Below are 21,455 nucleotides of genomic sequence, written 5' to 3'. Positions count from 1 at the left end.
CTTTGCCTTGGAAGGCATCTACTTAGAGGTAGTGGGAAATCATGGTTAAGTACATTGAATTGTGAGCTCAATTATAGGAATTCAAATACTACTTTGATATTTACTAGTTCTTTTCTCATTGAGGATGATAATCATAGCATCTACCTGCTGGAATTTCTGTGAAAACTATATGGGTTACTACCTGGAAAGCAGTTAGAGAAACGTCTGGCCCAAAGTAAGCACTCAATAAATGCTGTTATTAATAATTATATAATTCCTTTTTGGAGGTATTAGCATTTGTAAGCATGGTGCTCATTGATTGATGTTTACAGCATGCCAATCTTCATGATAAATGCTTATCTCATTTAATCATTACAACAAACCTTATTGGGATACATGTTACTTCCTAATGAGACTCTCTGTTCCCAAGGGGAATGGTCTGTTCATTGCTATAGACCGGATGTCTGGTTCAGAGAAGGTGCTCAATAAAAGTTCTGGATAAGTGATTGGATCTTCATTTGCCAAATGAGGACACTGAGGCTTGCAGAGATTAATTTATATGTGTGTAATTTTCTTAATGAGGCTTACTATGTGTCTTGCCCAGATGTGGTGATGCCGGGTTTAGGCTCAAAGTCTGTTTGACTCCAAAGTCTGTTTCTCATATCCACTATGCTCACTGACATGAAAAAGATTAATGTCTATTCACACCTCAGAAAAAATTATGTCACCAGATCAGAGGACGATCTTATTGAGAGCAAGCTGTGGGGCCAATGTGAACTCATTTTCACATCTCCCAACCCCAATAATCATAGTTATCCAGATGGAATTAACTTTGAAATTATATATCAACAGGGTAAGACTTTATACAGAAGTCACTCAATGAAATAGCTTCACAAGCTGAGTGGGAGGGATTTCTCATTCTCTAGGCTGGGAGGTATTTATGAATGGATATGAGGTAGGCTATCGGGGTTGAGATGTAGTAGAGGAATGCCCAGATGTTTAACCCCACGAGCTATTGCTGCCTGATCAAGCAACATCAGAGCTGAAAGGAAAGTTATAGAGATGATTTGATCTAAGTACCTACCTTATATATTATGTTATTTTTCTAATGTTGTGCAACAAGTTCCCACAAATTTAGTGCCTTAAAAAACACATATTTATTGCTTCACAGTTTCTGTAGGTCAAACGTCCAGGTGTGGAGTAACTGGATTCTTCACTCAGGGTCTCATGAGATCATGAGATTGCAACCAAGGAGCCAGGGCTATGATTGTTACCTAGTGACTGGTGTCCTCTTCCAAGCTCACAGTTGTAGACAGAATCCATTTCCTTATAGTTGTAGGACTGAGGTTCCTGTTTTCTTGCTAGCTGTCAGGTAGGGACTTCTTTAATCTCCTAGAGAACATCCATTGTTCTCTACTATATAGTATTACATCATCACAAAAGGGATAACTGATCATATTCACAGGTTTCTACCCACACTGAAAAGAGAAGGGATTATACAAAAACAAGGGTCACTGGGGGTCAACCTAGAATTCTGCCTATCACATACATTGAGAACACAGACTCTGAAGGACAAATGGACTTAGTTTGTCTGGGTGTGGGGCTTACTAGAGACAGAACTGGATTAATGGCTATTCATCTGGCTCCAAGTTCATCTCTCTACTTTGGTCTCTATAAATTAAATATTTCAAAGTTCTCCATTTGAAACTCAATCATCTTGATTTATAATGCTATATTAGTCAGGATACATTTGGTAGCAAGTGACAAAAACTCTAATCAAACTGACTTTAATGGCAAGAAACATTGTTGGTTTATAGGGTCAACCACCTATCTATGACTTCAGACATCTCTGGATCTATTCTGTAGTTAGGTGTTCCTTCTTACAATAATAGTACTTCGTATTGCTTTCTTCCCAGTTGGTTCTCCTCACTGTGATGGCAAAGGTAATTGCCAGAACTCCAGGCTTGAAAGTATGTGTGTTATTGTTATTTTGCTTTTAGGAGTACTTTTTAATCAAGATGCCAGTAAATGTTCTGGGGTTGACTCATTGTACCAATCAGTTATACCCATCTCTAAACTGATCACAGTGATTCTTGGTATAGAACACCCAGCTTTGATCAAGGGGGTAGAAACAGCATCTCTTGAATCAAATGTACTGAGAAACTTAGAAGGCTGAGTTCCCAAAGAAAAATAAAAGTGCTGTTAGCAGAAGAGGACAATAGATGTAAGGTTGCCAAAAGCTACCAATAGCCTATGTAGGGCTCCCCCTAGTGGAATGTGGCAGAGAGTGAGAGTGGGGTAGGGCAAGCCTATTGGAAATAAGGTGTCAAAAGAGAACAGAGTGGAATAAACTGATCATGAAACCACCAAAAGCATGTTTAATAGAGAAACAAGAGAACAAAGTAACCAGATTCTATGAGTTTGAATACCTGGGTTAAAGTCATGGGTCCGTGATTGCAAAATATTACTCTTCTGCAAGTCATACTCTGTCCTTGAGCCCATTGTCTTTTTCTATAAAGTGGGGTTTCCAGCCCTGCCTAGCTCATCTTTCAGTTATCGCAGAAATGTAAGTCTACTAAAAACAAAGTAGAACAACGGAGAAACCATAAGAGATTTCAGAAGGGCTTACAAATGCTGAATTATTAATTCAAGTAGAAGATTGAAATTGCAATAGAGATCGTCCTTGAGCCTAAGCCAGTAGGGTAGTATTTTTATGGACACCTTTTCTAAAATCCTTCTTAGAAATCATATGCCACCAGGGTAATGACCTAGACAAGCTAAGGCCTAAGGAAGCTGGAACTTTGGCAGCATGAGAGGGAGAGAGAGGACAGAGAGAGAGAAAGAGAGAGAGAGAGAGAGAGATGACCAGGAAAACCAGTATGCATGTGTTCATGTCCAGAAGCATGCCTTCTAATGGCTGGGGGAGGCTGTGAGGGACCAGGAAGGGTTCGACTCCCAGGAAAGGTATTAGTAGGTAATGGCAAGGCTCCAGAATATTAGTGTGTTTGTTGGAAGAACGTAGTCAATAGTTGGGGACACTAACATCAAGGTTCACTTATGCAAGTAAACATCAAAGGCAGAAAGTAAAGAGTATCAATATAATTATGTAGAACTCCTAAATTCCTATTTATTCAATAAATGTTTAGGGTGGTCTCCTCCCCCATAAAGGGTTCAGTAGCACAGTGACTATGGGCTTGGAGTCTGTATCAGGATGGCTTGAGTTTGAATCCTGGCTCTACTCTGTGATATTGGGCAATTTGTTTACTCTTCTCAGTGGTCCTTATCTGAAAATGGGAGTAATAGTCACAATAATAGTACTGATATCAAGGACTGTTTACAGGATGAAAAGAAACAGTGTTTGTGGAGCACGCAGAGTGGCCTCTGGGACATAGGGATAGGCTAATACATGTTCACTAGATTTAAGTGTACTGAGATCTCATCATGAAGATATATTTTTTGTGCCCATAATTTTTAGTTTTAGCTAAGGAAACATATGAAACAAATACCACCAATAACTTTAATCACAATGATGATACATGTTATGAAAGAGGCATTCAGAGTTGTGAGAGAACTGGTAGCAGGGGACCTTGGTCTAGGGTCAGAGAAGTGACATTTACCCTGATTCTTCAAGAATCAAGAGCAAGCAGAACTTGACTAGCAATGGAAAGTGGCTTCTGGCAGAGGCAACAGCTACCACAAAGTCGTAGGGGATTAAAAACAAACAAACTGTAAACTCCAGTAATTTGAAGGAGGTGGTCAGTATGGTTGGAGTGAAGGCTGAGACATAATATTAGAGAGAAGGATCATGCACAGCCTTGTACAGTTCATGATAAAATTTGTTTTATCCTAATTGAATTGGTAGGGGATATAGCATGTAAACTAAATATTTAAGAATGGGTCAGATTGGGTCATGCAGAAGTGAAGGGTTGCTGGAGAGGGAGAGAGAGAGAGAGAGAGAAACAGAAAGAGAGAAAGAGAGGGAGAGAGAGAATACTAAATGACATATGACATTTTTATTCAATTAGGAGATACTCATAAAAAACCTAGACGAGAGACGTGGAAGGCTTTAATGTTGCTCATACATAGTAATCACTCAATAAATATTAGTTCTTATTAAGGCAACTGATTTTAAAACAAAATAAAAATAGCTCTTGATAGGTATAAAATATTATACTTCATACAGAAGCAAATTTCTCTCCTCTTAGCTCTTGAAGCATGTCCTATAGATCCTGCATAAACCAGCTATATTCTATGGTGCATTGTGATTATTTAGGGATAAGTATGGCTTGGCAATGGACTTCAGGCTCCTAGAAAACAGAGACTAGAAAAGATATATTTCTGAATCTTTTACACAACCTCACCTTCAGTCGGCCCTTAACAAATATGGGCTTCTTTCTGCAGGTGTTCAGTTGGTTCTGAACCCAAAGCACCCCAGATTAAGGGATTTTAACTCCTTTGAGATTTGACAGAAGTAGTAAACTTCAGCTTTTGAGGCAGCGGCAGGTGGCTCAGAGTCCTGCACAAGTAGGTTTAAATCTTATCTTTATTTAAGGAAAGGGAAGTGGAACCCCATTTCATCACTGAACATTTATCTATATTTCTTGTCTATTTATAGAAAAAAGGTGGTTTACTTACTTCTTGGTTTGTCTATTCCAACTTCTTAAGCCCAAACCTGTATGAAGTAACCTACAAAATCTAAGGTCAGGCTAGAGACCGGAAAAGTTATATTCTTTAGAGGTTCTAAAGCTGGCGTCCAGGTGTGGACACTTATGAAAGAGACTGGCAAAAAGGGATTTTATGAGATTCAGTGCAAAATTTTGTGGAAATTTTTGTAAGTATATGTTTCATAAGAGGGAGGGTCTATAGTACTTGTGAGGTTCTAACAAAGGTCTGCAACTCTAAAAATATGACCCAACATTCACCAAATCATCGTGTTGGGAAGACTAGAAAGGAATCATCACATTGTCTCATCACATGCCCTTGGGAAAAGGTTCCATTCTAGTATCACTCAAGATCTACAATCGGGAAGTTCTTTCTTAAGTCTACACTAATCCTTTGGCACCTCTTCCCCATGCAAGCCCTTGGTAAATTTAGTGGAAATAGCAAACAGCTGCTCACCAACACCCACCCCAAAGAAAGAACAAGACATTTCTCACATATCTCAAGCTGCCTTAAATGTTCTTTCTTTGGCAAAGAAGAAAAAAAAGAAATATATTTTTGGCCTCTAAACCTTTTCCCACCCGTGTGTATTTCTGTAGAAATGTTATCCATATGGTTCCGATTGCTTTCTCCATAAGTCATTAGGAATGCTTTGCACTGAGAACTTTTCTGATGACCAGGAGTCTTTGGAGACTTTTAAAAATGGCTCTCTTAGCCTTTCTTCATAGAAACAGGGAAGCTAAACATAGTCAAATGCAAATGAACTAAGACCTGGAAAGGTTGGAGTTTTATTCAAAACTCAGAAGTCATAAGGCTCGGGTGAGTTTTAAATCTGCCCATGCAAAACCTTCACTTCCTCCTCTAAGGACAAGAATTGATAAATACTCCATTGGTAGAGAGAAGGCAATGGTCTCAGCCACTTACATTGATATTTAGACTTAAATGTGATGACCCCATTAAATTCTAAGGTCTTCCAGTCACCCCAAGACTTCCCCCATTACTTGCAGAGGACAAAGTGAAGAGTTTGGACTTAGATTTGGGTGTAGAATTCCTGACTCCATCACCTACTAACTAGCTATACCTTGGCATGCTGCTTACATTTTCCAAGATCTATTTCCCTGTGATGTAAAAATGGGGCCATATTACCTAGCTCAGACCTCACAGCCTTTTGAGAATTATAAGAGATCTTTTAGGGAAGACCCAAATGAAATGTCTGGGGCATGGGGAAAGTAAAAAGTTCTTCTTCTCTTTCTCACTGTCTAATAGTGGTTGGAACTGGGGTGGGGATGGGAGGTTCTATACATCCTGAGGGAAATATTGACTACGTGGAGTGGAGGAGAGAAAGATAGGAAAGTGTTCCAGAGTGTTATGCCCCCTCTTTCTAAGTCATCAAGGCCACAACCCATCTTGGGAGATTGATTAAGAGTGAAGAGCTACGAGGAATGAGTCCATACTTTGGTTGTCCTCTGAAGCTGCCCAATGAGGTTGTTTCAGCTGATTTCAGAATGGCATTCCCAGCAGGTCTGCTGTTGTCTACTCTCACTCAAGGAGGCATCTCTGAGCTAAAGAATGATGGAGGAACAGAGAGAAAAGGAGGGAAGAATAAAAGAAAGGGTAGAGGAGAGAGAGAGAGAGAAGGAGGAGGAGGAGGAGGAGGAGGAGGAGGAGGAGGAGGAGGAGGAGGAAATCAAAAAGGAAAGGAGGAAGGTACAGGAGACAGCAACCTGAAGCTTCATACTGTAAAGGATGGGAAATGCAGTGTGTGTTGTGAATGTTTTTCTTTATGGTTCAAATAAAAGACAGAACAGTCTTGGGAACCACTGCCCAGGATGTAACCTGGGCAAGAAGCCTAGGGAAGGAAAAAACTGTCCAAGTAGAAAAGTAGAAGTTTCAACCAGGCAGAGAGAAGGTCTGCCGTGGTCAGTGGCTGGAGAGCTGTCCATGGTGCTGATTGCATGACCTAAGGATTAAAGTAGAGGAGGAGACTCCAAGAGATTTGGACAAGCTACTGTAGCTATCCTCTTCTCTGCCTCCCCCCGCACCGCCCCGTTTTTAGTCCTGCAGTGCTGAGACCCAGGCTCATTATGATTAACACATTCTTTCTCCTCCTTCTCTCTTTTTTTCCTTCCCTCCTTGTCAATTAATTTTTCCCCTCAAGTTTTCAATTCCTCACTCAAGAATTTATTTTCCATTTTGTTTCAAGACTTCTCTTCTAATTAGCTCATGAGCCCCTAGATCCTTCTAGGGCCCCCTAGTATCATGTCTCTTTCCTAACACTCCTTGAATAATCGTAACATTAATAACAAGAACAATAACAATTACAGATAACATGCTTTGGGCATTCATTAGGTGTCAGGGAGTATTCCAAGTGATTTCCCATAAATTAACTCATTTATATCTTACACCAACCATGCTAGATAGGTAGCTATATCATTCTATTACACAGATGGGAAATTGAGGTTTGAGAGGTCAGTAATTTGGACAAGACCACAGACAGGATTCTAACCCTCTAGAGCTGACACTTTTACTGAATCTGTGTTCCTTTAAGTTTCTCATCACCTTTTCCTTACTGCTCCGTGCCCCTTCATCCAGTAGCTTCACTGATGTTACCTATCCTTGCCTAAGCTTCCAGAGACTAGCAATCTTCATTGCTGATTTTTTTTTAATTAGAAGAAGGAAGAGGAGGAGAAGAAGAAGAGGAAGGAGAAGAAGAAGAAGAGGAAGGGGAAGAAGAAGAAGAAGAAGAAGAAGAAGAAGAAGAAGGAGAAAAGAAGAAGGAGAATGGGAAGGAGAACAGGAGGAGGAGGAGGAGAAAGAAGAAACAGCAAAGTAAGCAAACGTACAGAATATGCACTGCGTGAGAATTTAGATTCATTGCTGCTTCTGGGAGAGGCCCCGCGTCAGCAACCGGAGCCTGCACCTCAGGTTAAATTTGGAGTCTTTGGTTCTCTGTATTAATGCCTTAGCCCCCATACCCTCACCCCTTCTCTGCCTCTGGTGGTATTGAGAGAACTTTGCGTCCCATTAGCTTCTCGCTCCTACATCCTGCCCACGTAGAGAAGCACTTGCTTAATTCCGGGAGGTTACGTGGGCTCACGCCTACACAGACAGAGAAACAAACAGTCTTAAATACTCTTAGAGAGGCGCACGGATACAAATGGACCCACACAGTCACCTCCCCAGACAAAACCACACTCGGATAGATACACACAGAATCACTAGCACCCGCATACCTAGCAACACTCAGATACTCGCGACGCACACAGCTACAGACAAGCTTAAGACACCAGGAATCGGGGTTTGCGCACACACACCGCACACAGTCCCTTTGGGTGCTCATATACGGACACAAGCCACCCTATCCCCAGACCCACGAGACTCCCCAGAGGTTCAGCCTCAGCCCACCCAGGCCGCCCCTCCCTCGGAGAAGGCCTTCTTCTCTCCTCCTCTTCCTTCTCCTCCTCCGCCTAAAGATGTACAAAACACTCCTCAGAATAAACCCAGGCTCTTTGCTCCTCCCTCCCCGCCCCCCGACAGCCGCTCCCCCATTCATTTTCGACCGTCGCCGGGTAAGTCCCTCCCCCCGCGTAGCCCGGCCTCCTCTGCTCCCCGCCCGGAGACCGCGGCGCACTTGGACTTCCCTCTCCATTCGCTGGCTGCCTCGCTCCCGGTCCCCACGGCTGCGAACTGATCTGGCGCGGGGGGAGGAGGAAAGCGCAGGCGAGCGAGCGAGCGAGAGAGGGAGAGAGCGAGCGAGCCAAAGAGCAAAGCGAGAGCGAGAGAGCCGGGAGGCTGAGGGAGTAGTGACCGCCTTCCGGAGCTTGGATTCATGCCTGTCCTCGGGACCAGCGAAGGGGACTTTAAGGCTGAGTATGAGCCAGGCTGCTAGGAGCCAGGTACCCCCACGCCTGCAGTCCCCGCGCCGTTCCCGGTATGCGAGCTGGACGCCGGGTTCTCCCAAGTTCCCACCGAGCCGAATAAAAAGCGTCCTCCAGCAGCTCTCCGCCAAAGACGGACATTGACTCCAGGTAAGGCGGTGCCAGACACAGCGCCCGGCAGCCCGGCTGCCCTTGGAGACCGCCCGGACCGCATTCGGGGCGCCCCCGCCCGCCCTGCCCCTCCCCCTCCCGGCACCCTTCGGCTCTTCCGTCGGTCGCCCCGCCGCCACCAAGTCCTCACAGGTTCCCGGGAGGGGGAGGGCTCTGTATTCTGGGGCGCCAAGGGTTAAATGCGGGTTTTAGTAAGTGGCGTGTGTGCTCCCCGCGCGCTCCCGACATGTGTACCATGGTGGGAACTTGATGTGGTGCTAGTGTGTGTTTGCGTGTGCAGCGTCGTTTGCGTTTGATGCGTGTGTTTGTGCTGTGTATGTGTGCAGGGGAGGGGGTAAAGAGAGGTCCTATAACCTACTTATGGCGCGATGTGCGTGTGCATGCTTGTACGTATGTGTTTGTATGTGTGCGCTTATGTGTCTTCTTAATTAGGTCTCTCCAGCTTACATGGAATGGGATCCTTACTATAGGATCACGTAGCCATCGGGAAACCCGCTGTGGACTTCCTCTCAGCGCTCTGGGCTTGGGGTTTGGGGAGCATTCTAGGGATAAGGATGGCACCTTATTTAGCCCAATATTGGTATCCTTGAAGGAAAATTCCTCCAAACCACGGAGACCTGGTATACTTGGACTCACCCTTTAATATGAAAGAGAAATGGTCAAACCCCGAGGCAATGACATACTGTCACTTTAAATTCCACACTGGGCAGGATTCTGATGGGAATGTGGAGTCACTGGGTAGTGGGTGACAGAGAAAGGGAGAAGTCAGCGGTGGGCTCCTTGTGTGGGCTGGGCGAGTCTGGGATAGAGTCTACCCTACCTCTCCGTTTGCCGTCATAGGAGTAGGAGCGTAAGAGCACCTCCAGCTACTGGTGCTTTTGGGGAGGACCTGGGCAAGTTTGCATGGATCCCCCTAATGGGAAAGGAGAAGAGTCCCCAGGGACCTGCTCATCCATCATAGTTACACAGGATCTTAGAGAAAAATTCAACTAGGGGCAGCTCTGGGTAATATGGAAGGAGATGGATGGGGCACTTCCCTAAGACATTCCTCCTTCCCTACCCTATTTCAGAGAAGCTTGGGAAGCCCCAGAAGAATCTGTTCTTAAACTGTGCCTCCTCAAGGCTCTACTAGAGTTAGGAGGAAAATGGAGAACAGAGAGATTGTGTGTGTGTGTGTGTGTGTGTGTGCGTGCGCGTGTTTCATTACTGAGGGAGATCTACAAGGGTGGTGGGTGGGGAACTCATGGCAGAATGTGGCGGTAATTGACTTAAACTGCTGTCGATTTGTACCTCACATCTCTTGCTTGGCTCCAAAATACTGCCAAGGGCATAGGGTCTATGTGGAGAATGTCAGTAAGGAAGACAGTTTGAGTCAAGTCCCTCTTTCCTCTTTCCTCTACCTCCTAGGAGGCTCTCCTGGTAAGTCCCTGGGCTACCCTGGCTAGGTACAGCTAGGTTTGGACTCTGGGGCCAGCCATTGATTTGATTCCCGGATGCCTCTTAAAGGCTTGCCCTACTCAGCAAAAAATGCTGAGTTTTACTGCTGTTAGCATGGCTTCCAGACTCGGCAGCTGTTACTTTCCCAAGGTAAGAAGAGGCAGCCGTTCTGCCGTCAGGGCTGAGACGCTGGGACAGCCCGTCATGCACCCTGGCTGGCAAAGAGCCACCGAAAAGACCTCTGGGGGAAAAAGAAAAGTAGAAATATAATTGTGTTTTTAAAATTGTATGTGTGTCTGTGTGTGTGCGTGTGTGCATGCGCATGTGTGCGCCTGCGTGTGTCTGTGTGTGTGTCTTCTGGAGAGACATAAAAGCAAACATGTGTTTGCAAGGACCTGCCCTGGCGGGTGGGCGATGATGTTACCTGCAGACACTCGCAGACACACGAGTCTCCGGCCAGAGGCTGATACCTCAGACTGCAGCCTTCACAGGGCCACAGGGAATCTGCTTTGAGAAACTCATGTCAGAGCAGAGCTCCCTGGTTCATTTTTGGTGGTCGGCGGGGGAGGATGGTGAAATCAGAGGAGGAGACCCTGTGATCGGAACTGCTCTCGTTTTATCTCTTTTCCAATTCGTAGACAATTGAAGCTGGTTATTGAAGAACAGACAGGCAGGACTCTGTGGCCTAGAGAGGGGGAGGAGAATGCCATAACATTCTCTAGCAAGTTCATGGTATGCCCAGGCTAGAACCTGGGCTGCCTGACACCCCGATCAGTGTCCTTTCCACGCCGCCACCCTGCCCAGGGACCGTGCTGCTCCCTATTCCCATCCAGCCACTTTGCTCCCACCTAAAACAATCGCTGTCGTCCCTCATCAGACTTCTCATTTCAGAGCTGCTCCATCTAGAAACATGACCCTGGAGAGAAAGGGTTCAATGCTTTAATCAGTATCCCCACTAGACAGACAGACAGATACACACACACACACACAGAATACACACAGGCAAAGACCCCCTACGGACTCTGACTGGGAGACAGAGCCCAGCAGAACATCTGGACTCTACCCGAGCTCTTTATTAAGGAGTACTTTGCCTTCCAGAGAGCCAAGCGTGTGCCCCTCTACCGATGCAAATACTTCAGGCAAATTAATTTCTTCATATTCACGAGAGTCTTGCCCTGTACGATGATACATCCCGCGGTCACGGGAGCATGCCCAAGCACACAGGTACACATGCACTCACACACATGTGCACACAGAGATTTAGAAACCCTCCTTACTTGCCATATTCCCCAAAAGGGAATTTCAACCTCCGCACCAAATTGTGTTCCCCTATATAAAGGCATCACCCACACGGGAAGACTGGGACTCATCATTCCAGGGAAGGGGAGAGAGAAAGCCCTGTGAGGCATGGGCTCTAGAGAAGTCAGAACCAAGCCCACTTGAAAGTGTTCCCAGACTCCCTGATGCTCATTTCGGGGTGTCGGTGATCACTGAGGAAAAAAACATGGGGGTTTCAGGCCCATCTGCAATAGAGCCTTTCCACGCAGGCTTTTCCGAGGCTGGATGGCACTTTAGCTCCCAGAAGGGGGAGCTGTGACTCCATTTCAACCAAAGAGAACAGGCTCAGAGATTCCAAATCAGCTGTTGGGCCCCCCGTTGAGTTTCCATGGCCCAGCTCAGGCTGCGGTGAATGTATCTGGAATGGTGCAGGTGGGGACTTTAAAAACCCCTCTCCCCTGGCCAGTCCAAATAAAATGCCCGGGTGCTTGCAAAAGTTTATGCTCTTGACCCCTAAGTCTTAAATTTCTCTGGAAGGTCTTTGCCCATGGCACCTTCGGTTGTGTGAGGAGACATCCTGATTGTCATCCTCTAACTTGTTCCCTCCCAGTTCCTTAGATGAAATCACCAGGATATAGCACCTGAACAGGCCTCTAAGGTTAGACATAACCTGCCCTTCTCTTCCCTTTGCTAAAATTCAAAGATTAACGAATCGGTCACTGAACTAACGGTAATCATATTAAAGACAAAATGGGGGTCAGGTGAAAAGGACAGATTTTCAAATGTCACTCTCCAAATAATCCCCCTGTTGTTTTCTATTCTAACCCCTTCTACCTTTTTCCTTTCTCTCTCTCTCTCTCTCTCAGCGTCGGCTTCTACTTTTAAAAATCTCACTGATATTTTAACATCCAACCCAAATGACCCTTCCGAGAAGTCTTCTCAAAATCTTATTTTGGAATAAATCTCTTTCTCCCCTGTTCTCTCATATAATTTTGTCTGAGACTTTTATTTTAGCTTGGGTCTCTGTTTGCCCGATTTTATAGCTCCACGGATATATGCATGGCTTGCCCTCTTCAAAATGGTCTTGGTAAGAGCATTTTTTTTTTTTTTTAAATCTTCAGGGACTAACACATAGTAGTTGCTCTATAAATGTTTGCTGTTGCATTTTGAGTCCAGACTCCATAACAGCTGTCATCTCTCTCTCTTTCTCTCACTCTTTCTCTTTTCAATAATTGTTTCAAGTTCATGCAAAACAATACAATCATGCTGCCTATACATACCATCAATATAGGAATGTCCATGATGATACAGATGGGTGAAATTAAGCCCTACTTGGAAGTGAACTTTGCCCTACTATGTTCCTACAATGTTTAGTTTTCTTCTCATTTAATCTTACTTTCCACCCATTGGGGCAGATATAGTCCTTTCATAGCAGAAGAAAATGAAACTCATGCTGGCTGGGTCCCTTGCCCAAGGTCACGTGACCAGCACAACTAGACTTAGAACCTAACTCCCCCTTTCTTCAACATTTCTGCTCTTTCTGGTGAACCACTGCGTTAATGGTAACCATTGTGGATGACCAACGGGACTGGGTTGTTCAGCGGATTTTAGTATAGCTCAGGGCACAGTATTAGCTCTTCGAAATCGATGTTCTAAAGGAGTCATGGAGCTATTTGATCAAAGAATCTCAGTGTTTTAAGGTTTCTTATTAACTAGACCCTTTTCCTTATTTGAGAACCAAGAATCCCGCCTATGCTGTGGAGGGAGACCTTGGTGGATGTTTTCTCACTGTGACTCTATATCTGCCTTTTGTCTGTAAGTCTCTGAAATCATACAACACAAATATAATTCTCTTCTAATTGTCAGTTCTTCCCATATTGTGGAAGCATAATCATATGATCACTAGTATTCTCCTGCTGGAGGCCCTATTGCCACAGTCCTGTGTCCTGTAACATTTGTTTGGGTCCCTCACCAAGCTGGCTGTTGATCGCTGGGCATTTTCTGGGCGTTCTCTAGTTGATCACGCTTAGAGGGTTTAAAAGCCACAAAAGGGGGATGGTTATCTACAATTGAGTAAGGTTTAAAAGGGGCATTGATTCATCCATTTATTCAACAAATGTTTATTAGGTGATGACTATTTTTCAAGCATAGCTCTAGACCAGTGCTATAAAGTAGACCTTTCTGTGGTAATGGATATGTTCTCTGTATTGTGCAATATGGTACTCACTAAGCACATGTGACTCTGAGCACCTGAAATGTGGCTAGTGTTACTGATGAACTGAGTTTGTTTATTTGTTTGTTTGTTAGTTAGTTTTTAAGATTGTATTTATTTATTTGAGAGAGAGAAAGAAAGCATAAGCCGGGGAGTGGCAGAGGGAGAGGGAGAAACAGTCCCCATTGAGCAGGGAACTGGATGCAGGGCTCTGTCCCAACACCCCAAGATCATGACCTGAGCTGAAGACAGATGCTTAACTGACTGAGCCACCCAGGTGCCCCATGAACTAAGCTTTTAATTGAATCCAATTTTAATTTTAATGTCACTAGTTATCTGTGATGAGTAGCTTCCGTATTGGGCCGCACAGATCTGGACATTGAAGATGTAGAATGAACAGGGTCCTCTTTTCGTGGAGCTCAGAGTCTTGTGGGGAGAAATGGGTAATAAATGAGCAAACAAATAGATAAGCAAAATAACTTCACATCATAGTAAATGCCATGCAAATAATTAGGAATGTGGACGATGTGACTTTAGCTAGGGTAGCCAAGGGAGACTTCTCTGAGGGCATGCCACTGGAGCTGGTTTAGGTGAGAAGAAGCTACCCGTATGGCAGAGACAGCAAAGATAAAGTCACTGAACATGTGCAAGCTTAGGAGAGCCAAGCGATCTTGTGGCTAGAGCTCGCAAGTGAGAAAAAGAATGTCATGAGATGGAAATAAGAAAGGTAGGCGGGGCCAGATCAAAAGGCCTTGTCAAAGCTGCAGGAATAAAAAGTCTAGAATTCCACCACCATCCCCCGGCCATAAAATGCCCTTGCTTAGGGAGTGGGCAGCCCAAGGGCTTAGCTGAGAAGTGAGGAGAGATTGACAGGAGCTCAGCATCAAGTGCCCTTGACAGGTTTCCATCTTGTCCATTAAAATAATAATAATAATAATAATAATAATAATAATAAAGATTTATGTATTTGAGAGAGAGCATTCATGCTCACATGAAGGGGGTTGTCAGGAGGGGCAGAGGGGGAGAGAATCTTCAGCAGACTCCCCACTGAGCACAGAGCCTACGTGAGGCTCCATCTCAGGACCCTGAGATCATGATCAGAGATGAAAACAGGAGTCAGGTGCTCAACCTACTGAGCCACCCTCATCTTGTCCATTTTTCATCTGTCATTTCAATGAGTTCTTTTCACCTTAATTTCTAGTCCTGTTCTGGGTGTTGCACGCTCTGGACACCTCCAGCTCTAAAGGGAGGGGAAGAACTGGACGGGGGTTATGGATAGAAAAGGAGGAAGAGAATGAATACTTGAAGAGAAAGGTATTGAAATGAAGTTTGGTAAAATAAAGTGAAAGTTGGCATTGCCTTATCAGCAAATATTTATTGGGTATCTAGTCCCGGAAAGACCATGAATAAAGCCCCGGAAAGATCTTAGTGGAGCCGGTGAAGAATCCATCCAGGTGCTGGCATTCTAACAGAGGAGGTCTGCAAATGATCATTCATGGTAGAAGCACAAGTGTCATTTCAGAAGTCTATGAGAGGATGAGGAAGGTAAAGAGGAGAGGAAGACACCAGTGGTGTGTCGAGGGCGATGATGAGGAAGAAGATGGTGGGGACCAGAAGGTCTGGAGATCAAGAGGACATACCTTTTCATTGTCTATCTCCATTAATTTTAAATGTCACATAGTAAGAGCACAGGGGCTCAGGGCCCCCGATTCTAGTCCTAGCTCCTATCCTTGTATTTTTGGACCACCTTAAGAACCTATCTGCCCCAATTTGGTCTTGCCTTCTGCAAATCAAGAAGGAGCAGACGGTGCCCTGCCTCACCGAAGGGTTTTGCCCCAGCTTAGTGAAATGCCGCATGATGAAGTTCTTGCAAGGGCACAGAGAGACAGCGCGTGTTGGCCATGCTTCATCAGAATGTTTTGATACTGTCTCAAAAATGAGCAAATCGAACAGAAGTCACACCTCAGGGGACAGACTGTGACTCCAGACACGGGGACTGAGTGGGAGTGATGTGCCACTATCGTAACTCTTCATATCGGAGCGATTAAGTGGTAGCATGAAATCCACTGTCCTCCTGGAACACCGTAGCCTAAAAAGGCTGCCTAGAAATCCATAGACAGTCCTTGTTACTGAGGGGGCCAAGAAGACAATTAAGAAGATAATGAGGCTGAGGAAAAGTGAAATTAATTTCTTTTTTTCATATGTGGGTGAGGGGGATCTTTGTATCTCAAAGGAAATGTGTTTTGGAGATTGCAGGTGACCTTAAGGAGAATAGATTGGACAAGACAGGGTGTGAGAGAGTTCGAAGGGGTGAATTACTGGGCCTGTCTGCTACCCAGTGGAGGCCACGCATGGGAATAGCAAGCTGGTATGGACACCAAATAGATCATTTGAAACAAATCCTATTCCCAGTGTGCGAAGATTTTCTCACAGGGTGTAGAGAGCCACATACAACGGTGTCTGGACCACTTTGGGAGCAGCTAAGACTATATCCCCCTCCATGGGTGAGGAGGTAAATTCATAAGACAATTAACAAAAGCAAGATGCAGTCGTTTTTGTGTAAATTGCAAAGGTTGAAGCTGTGGCGCTCCAAGTAAATGGCCCATCTGAACAGCCAGAACACTTTGTAAGGGTTAACCCAATACTGGCCCGGAGGGGTTTCTGAAATATAATTCATCCAGCCTTTCAAAGGTCCTGCAAACGAGTCAGGGGGAAGCTCAGTGAGAAATAATGGATCCTGGGGGTAACATGGAGTAGCCAAGCTGATTCAGATGGAAGAAGGCAGACATTTAAGACATACGGTTGCTTCCAAGCAGTCAGCTCACCTATCTCCATTCTAAGAATTAGCAGTCCACAAAGGTGGATGAAATTCTGGGGGGCTGTGGAATTCGTAGACACTCCGGAAGCCCCAAGATTAAGCTGCAGGAGCGTTCTGAGAACTGTGACAGGGACGTCTGCCTTAAGTAAGTACGTTTCAGTCTGTGGTAGTGGAGAAGCTAAATTTCTTATGGAATCTGGTGGGCTCTGAGTTTATAGACGTATGGTTGGGGGAGGACCTACAAGAGTCCTCGCTGATGGTATAAAAAACATCTGCACAGAGCAGAAGGGCCATTAAAAAAAGGAAATCAGTGCTTGGGTATGTTTGGGAATGGAAGGGAAAACTCGAAAAATCGATTACCTGGCAGGGGGTGGTAATACGGTTTTTCCGCTGACACAAATTTTGGAGGCAAGACTGTCAGAGAGGAAGTGGTTCTCATCGAATGCCATTGCCAGAGATGGCTGAGGCAAAGGAGGGCTGAGCAGGGTCATAAAGAGTTTTATTCTAAATGCTTATCAACGGGATAGCATCATTGAAAGTCCAGCGAAGCCTAACAAATGATTCCTGAAAATATTAGATCAGACTCAGCTTTACCTGCGCTCTCCTCTTCCTGATGTTGGGAATTATGCATTTAGGCAGAACATAGGATGGAATTTGAGGGGATTCTGGAAAGATCTTCACCTACAGTATAGAGGTGGCTGAAATGTCACAATGACAAAGCCATGCTTGGAGTGGGAGAGTGTCCGTGCCGAACACATCCTATATCCTCTGTGCTATAATGGGTACTTGTTATAGGTATCTTGTTGAATATTCTGAAAGAGCTCACACATGGGTGGTATCACCCTTGTTCTAGCGATGAGGAAGCCGGGGCACCGCACAGTGATGTCACTTGTCTTGGGCCACCCACAGAGTCCATGATAGTGTGGAGGATTTGGACTATTTCTGTCTGACTTGAAAGTGTTGTGGTTGAAAGCTTTAATGCTGGAGTGTGAATGCCCCCTCTACCACTCTCTAGCTCTGTGACCTTGGCCAGATTACCTGATCTTTCTGCGTCAGCTTCCTCTTCTACAGAATGAAGAGGACCGTACTGACCACCATAGAGATATAGTGGGGTTTAGTGAGTTGATATGGTAAGTGTTTGAACAATGACTGGCAGACCATCAATGCTACATAAACATTATTATTACTTATTATTATTACTATACCCTGTTGCATTAGATTAAATATTGCCCAGGCCCGTAGGTATGCTCTCCGGCTGGAAGTGCTCTGTAGGATACATTACCACCAGGTTCAAGGCCTTACCTTGAAAATGAGCTTCCTCAATCATTTTTACCAATCCCCCTCCCCTAAGATGGCAATGTGAGACCAGCAGTTAGGGGAAAGATTGAGAGCCCAGGAAAAGGCATGGAAGGATATAAAATCAAAATGACTGGGGCAGATTTTGTATTCTCTATCTGTGGGTCAGAAACCAGTTATAGATAGCCATCAGAGCTGAAAGTCACCTTCAATAGAGTCTAGATGAATTTTCTCTCACTCTTTTACTTATACATTTTTTCCTCTTCAGCATCAAAGTGTATCTAAGTTGGTTCTAGTACCTGGACCCCTGGAGCCCACATCCTTGCACTTCTGGGTTTGCTTTTCTAGGCAGTGAGACTGGGGGTTCCACAGGTGCATATGGGAGAGCATGACTGACAGCACAATGGGAGAGCATGACTGACCGCACGCTCCATGCTCTGGTGTGAACCATGTTCATCTTCCTCCTGGTGTGAACCATGTTCATCTTCCTCCTGGTGTGAACCATGTTCATCTTCCTCCTCCTCTTGGTTTCCATCTTCCTTATCAGCATCATTTGTTTTACCAAGTGCTTGTGTGTCTTAGCATGTATTCTCTCGGAACCTTCACAGTCTAACTCTAACAGTGTAACTATTCTTCCCATTTTCCAGATGAGGACTGTGGGGCTTGGAGGTGAAAGGATTTAACCCAAGATAGGTAATAAACAATAGCAATGGGTCTCAAACTTGTATCAGCAGAGACACTGAGGATTAACATCCTTTCATTGAACTGTCCTCCCTGATTCTATCTGCCCATCTAAGGCATGGTCTGGCCCCTGGCAGCTTGGTGGCTTCCCCAAATCAAGGTTGATCATTGCCTCTTCGTCTCCATTGTCTTCGGCCAGGTCCACTGTGGCAAATCTTCAGCCATTCTGTCGCGCAGGCCCTGCCCTCACTCCCAGTCTTGTAGGCTTCTTAATGAAAGAAGCATCTATCAATCCCAGTCTTGTAGGCTCCTAAATGAGAGAGGCATCTATCTTGCATGTTCCAGGAGATGTTATAAATGGCGTCTACTGGAGGGAGGCTTCTTAAATCTCCTTAATAACCTGCATTTTGCTTTCTCTCCTTCTTTATCTGTCAGCATCGTGAATATCTTCAACCCTTCCAGGGTTTTCTGCCTGCCAACTTCATAGCCTCTTAAAATAGTAATTTAACTTCACAATGCCTCAGTAGGAAACCTTAGCTGGGCGTGTTTATTTGTACCCTTAAGTTGTGGAAGTTTAAATGCTGCTCAGACCAGGACCAGTCCTCATAGAAAAGCTACTTTCTAGCTCTGGGCCAGAGCCAAGAACCAAGATGTTACTTTTCTTTGGAATAGAATCACTAAAGGCACCTCTGGAAACAGTAGCACCTTTAAAAAGCATCTCAGGAAATGGCAGGATGGAGGTGGCGAGAATTGTTGCAGCCAGATGCTGCAAGAGAAGTGATGTGTATATATCTGATCTCTCTCTCTCTCTCTCTCTCTCTCTCTCTCTTTAGACACACACACACACACACACACAGGAATATTGGTATTAAGGAGAAAAACAACACAGACAGAGAAGTTCCCCATGCTGAGAAATAAATTAATTATACGTGCACAGGTAGGTGAACAAGAAATTTTATTGAGTGTTTGGGATAAAAGAAAAAAGAAAAGAAACAACAGAACAAAGTGTATCATGGGATCTCTACAATCACTAAGGATACGGAGCACATTTTTCACTTAGAAAGCTGAATGAAGACCAGGAACATGATCCGTAAACAGGGGCTACCAACAATACCTCCCCGCGAGTTTGGCTGTGCGCATGGAGCATCCCATGAGTAAAGTACTTAGTGACAGGTCCCGGGGGCTCAATATATGGCACTCATGATGATATTTATCGACATGGGCATATTTTTGATGAGCTATTAAGTTAAAAAATATATACGTTAGGCTATATTATGCATAGCCTGCTCTTTTATAAGATGCTCCTGGATATTGGATGTGGGTTCTCTTTAGGTGAGAGATTATGAGTGAACGTGAGTCTTTGATAATTTACGTGTATTGCCTAATATCTCTAATGCATGTGCATTCCGTGGGTAATGAATATTTTAGGTAGTAGGATGTGGGGGACCAGCTAGCAGTTATTGGTGGGAAGAGGAGCAGAGGTACATCCTTTAATGTAAAGTTTGCTAAATTTCTGAGTCATCTGTCCTAAATCACATTTAAATGGACTCAGGGTTGTTTTTTTTGTTTGTTTGTTTCTTTTTATTTATTTTGTTTTGTTTTGTTTGTTTGTTTGTTTGTTTTTTCCTTTTCTTTTTTTACTTGACCTTGACTGGAGCAGGGCTACTCATAAAAACCAAAGATTTGGTCAATGGTTTCTACTTTCTAACACGTTTTTTTTTTTTTTTTTTTTTCTAACACATGTTAAAGTAACTATCGCACCTTTAAAAGGAAAGATTGTGTCACCTCGAATCATTTTGTGTTTGGTTGTGTGCTTTGTTGCTGTGATTTGGGAAGCATGGATTTGGTGTGGCTGCCACCTTGACATCAGAAGACTTTCGTTTTGACTCCATTTTTGTTTTTAATGTTGGGCAAAGAGGGCCACCGTGGGAGTAGGAGAGAGGCAGGGGACCGGTGAGACGGCCACCTCACCGTCTATACCAGAGCAGCCACATTTTCTGCTTTGCTTTATTTATTTATTTATTTTTTGTATAAGAGTTGAATAAAGAGTTCAAAGGCTCTAAAAAAATGACTTGACTTTATTGGCTGAAACGTTAAAAGGACTCTAAGGTGGACTTAAAAATGACAGATTTTGTCCTAGATTAAGTCATCGTATGAAGCTCTTCAGGAGACCACATATGACTGACATATCCCCAAGGGTTTGAAGGAAAAGAAAGCATATGTGAGCCTCTGTCTTAGCCACCTTTGTCATCACAATGTATGACCTACATCATTGCCATCAACAGATTAAATGAATTAAACAAAGTATGAGCTATATTCAAGGCAGCCTCTTATAGAAATGAAATATTTCCATAGGAAAGCTTAGGAGTGAGTGTGTGCTAATTCATGTTGCCTTGGGATGGGTGGTGTCTTTAGAGGGAGGGATCTGTACTTGTGGAAGTGAAAAAGGGGACATCCCAGGTTGGGCAAATTGTAGGCACAAAGACATGACACCAAGCGTATATCTTTTCTTCATCACAGAACCATAGAATGTTAGAACTGAGCCAGAAGAGCCCTTAAGATCCATTGTGTTCCACCTACCTCTTTTTGCAGATAAGGAAACAAAGACTGACAGGGAGAGTGTCATGGCGAAGGCCATAGTCTTTATTAGTAGGGATGCTCAACTAGAACCCCAGATTGCTGACCCCCAGACAGCAATCATTCCATCAGCAGAACATTTTCCTATCCTCTCCTGTGGTGCACTAGATCTTCAGAAACTCCAAGGAAAGGTCAGATACCTTTGGGAGATGCTTCATGGTCTACCCTGTTCCTGAAAATCAGGTTATATATAAGCAAATTCAAGTTTCCAACAAAGTTCTTTGATAAAGGGAGATTTTCAAACTAATTCAAGCTTTCTCAAAGTTATGTGAGCACAAAATGTCAACTTTCTGTATTTTTCACTAATAATTCTTTATAGCTTACTGTAGGAGACTCGACACGAGACAACTATATCCCCTTGAAAAATCAGAATATTATGTATATGGAAAAATGTTTTATAAGCAATGCT

At 44.1% G+C, this 21,455-nt stretch overlaps 1 protein-coding gene across 2 annotated transcripts in view; it reads left to right on the top strand.

Moving 5' to 3' along the window:
- Positions 1-8,262: 8,262 nt before the first annotated feature.
- Positions 8,263-21,455, top strand: part of BRINP1 (BMP/retinoic acid inducible neural specific 1) — a 168,609-nt gene continuing 155,416 nt past the window's right edge. For both annotated transcript variants that reach the window (XM_082696731.1, XM_082696732.1), the window contains exon 1: positions 8,263-8,666. The gene's annotated coding sequence lies outside the window, so the exon portion shown is untranslated. The remainder of the gene's footprint in view (positions 8,667-21,455) is intronic.

Source organism: Mustela nivalis (genome assembly GCF_964662115.1).
Source record: "Mustela nivalis genome assembly, chromosome: 13".
Classification (NCBI taxonomy): domain Eukaryota; kingdom Metazoa; phylum Chordata; class Mammalia; order Carnivora; family Mustelidae; genus Mustela; species Mustela nivalis.
Note: the sequence above shows the minus strand (reverse complement) of the source record. Positions and strands in the feature narration are given on the sequence as shown.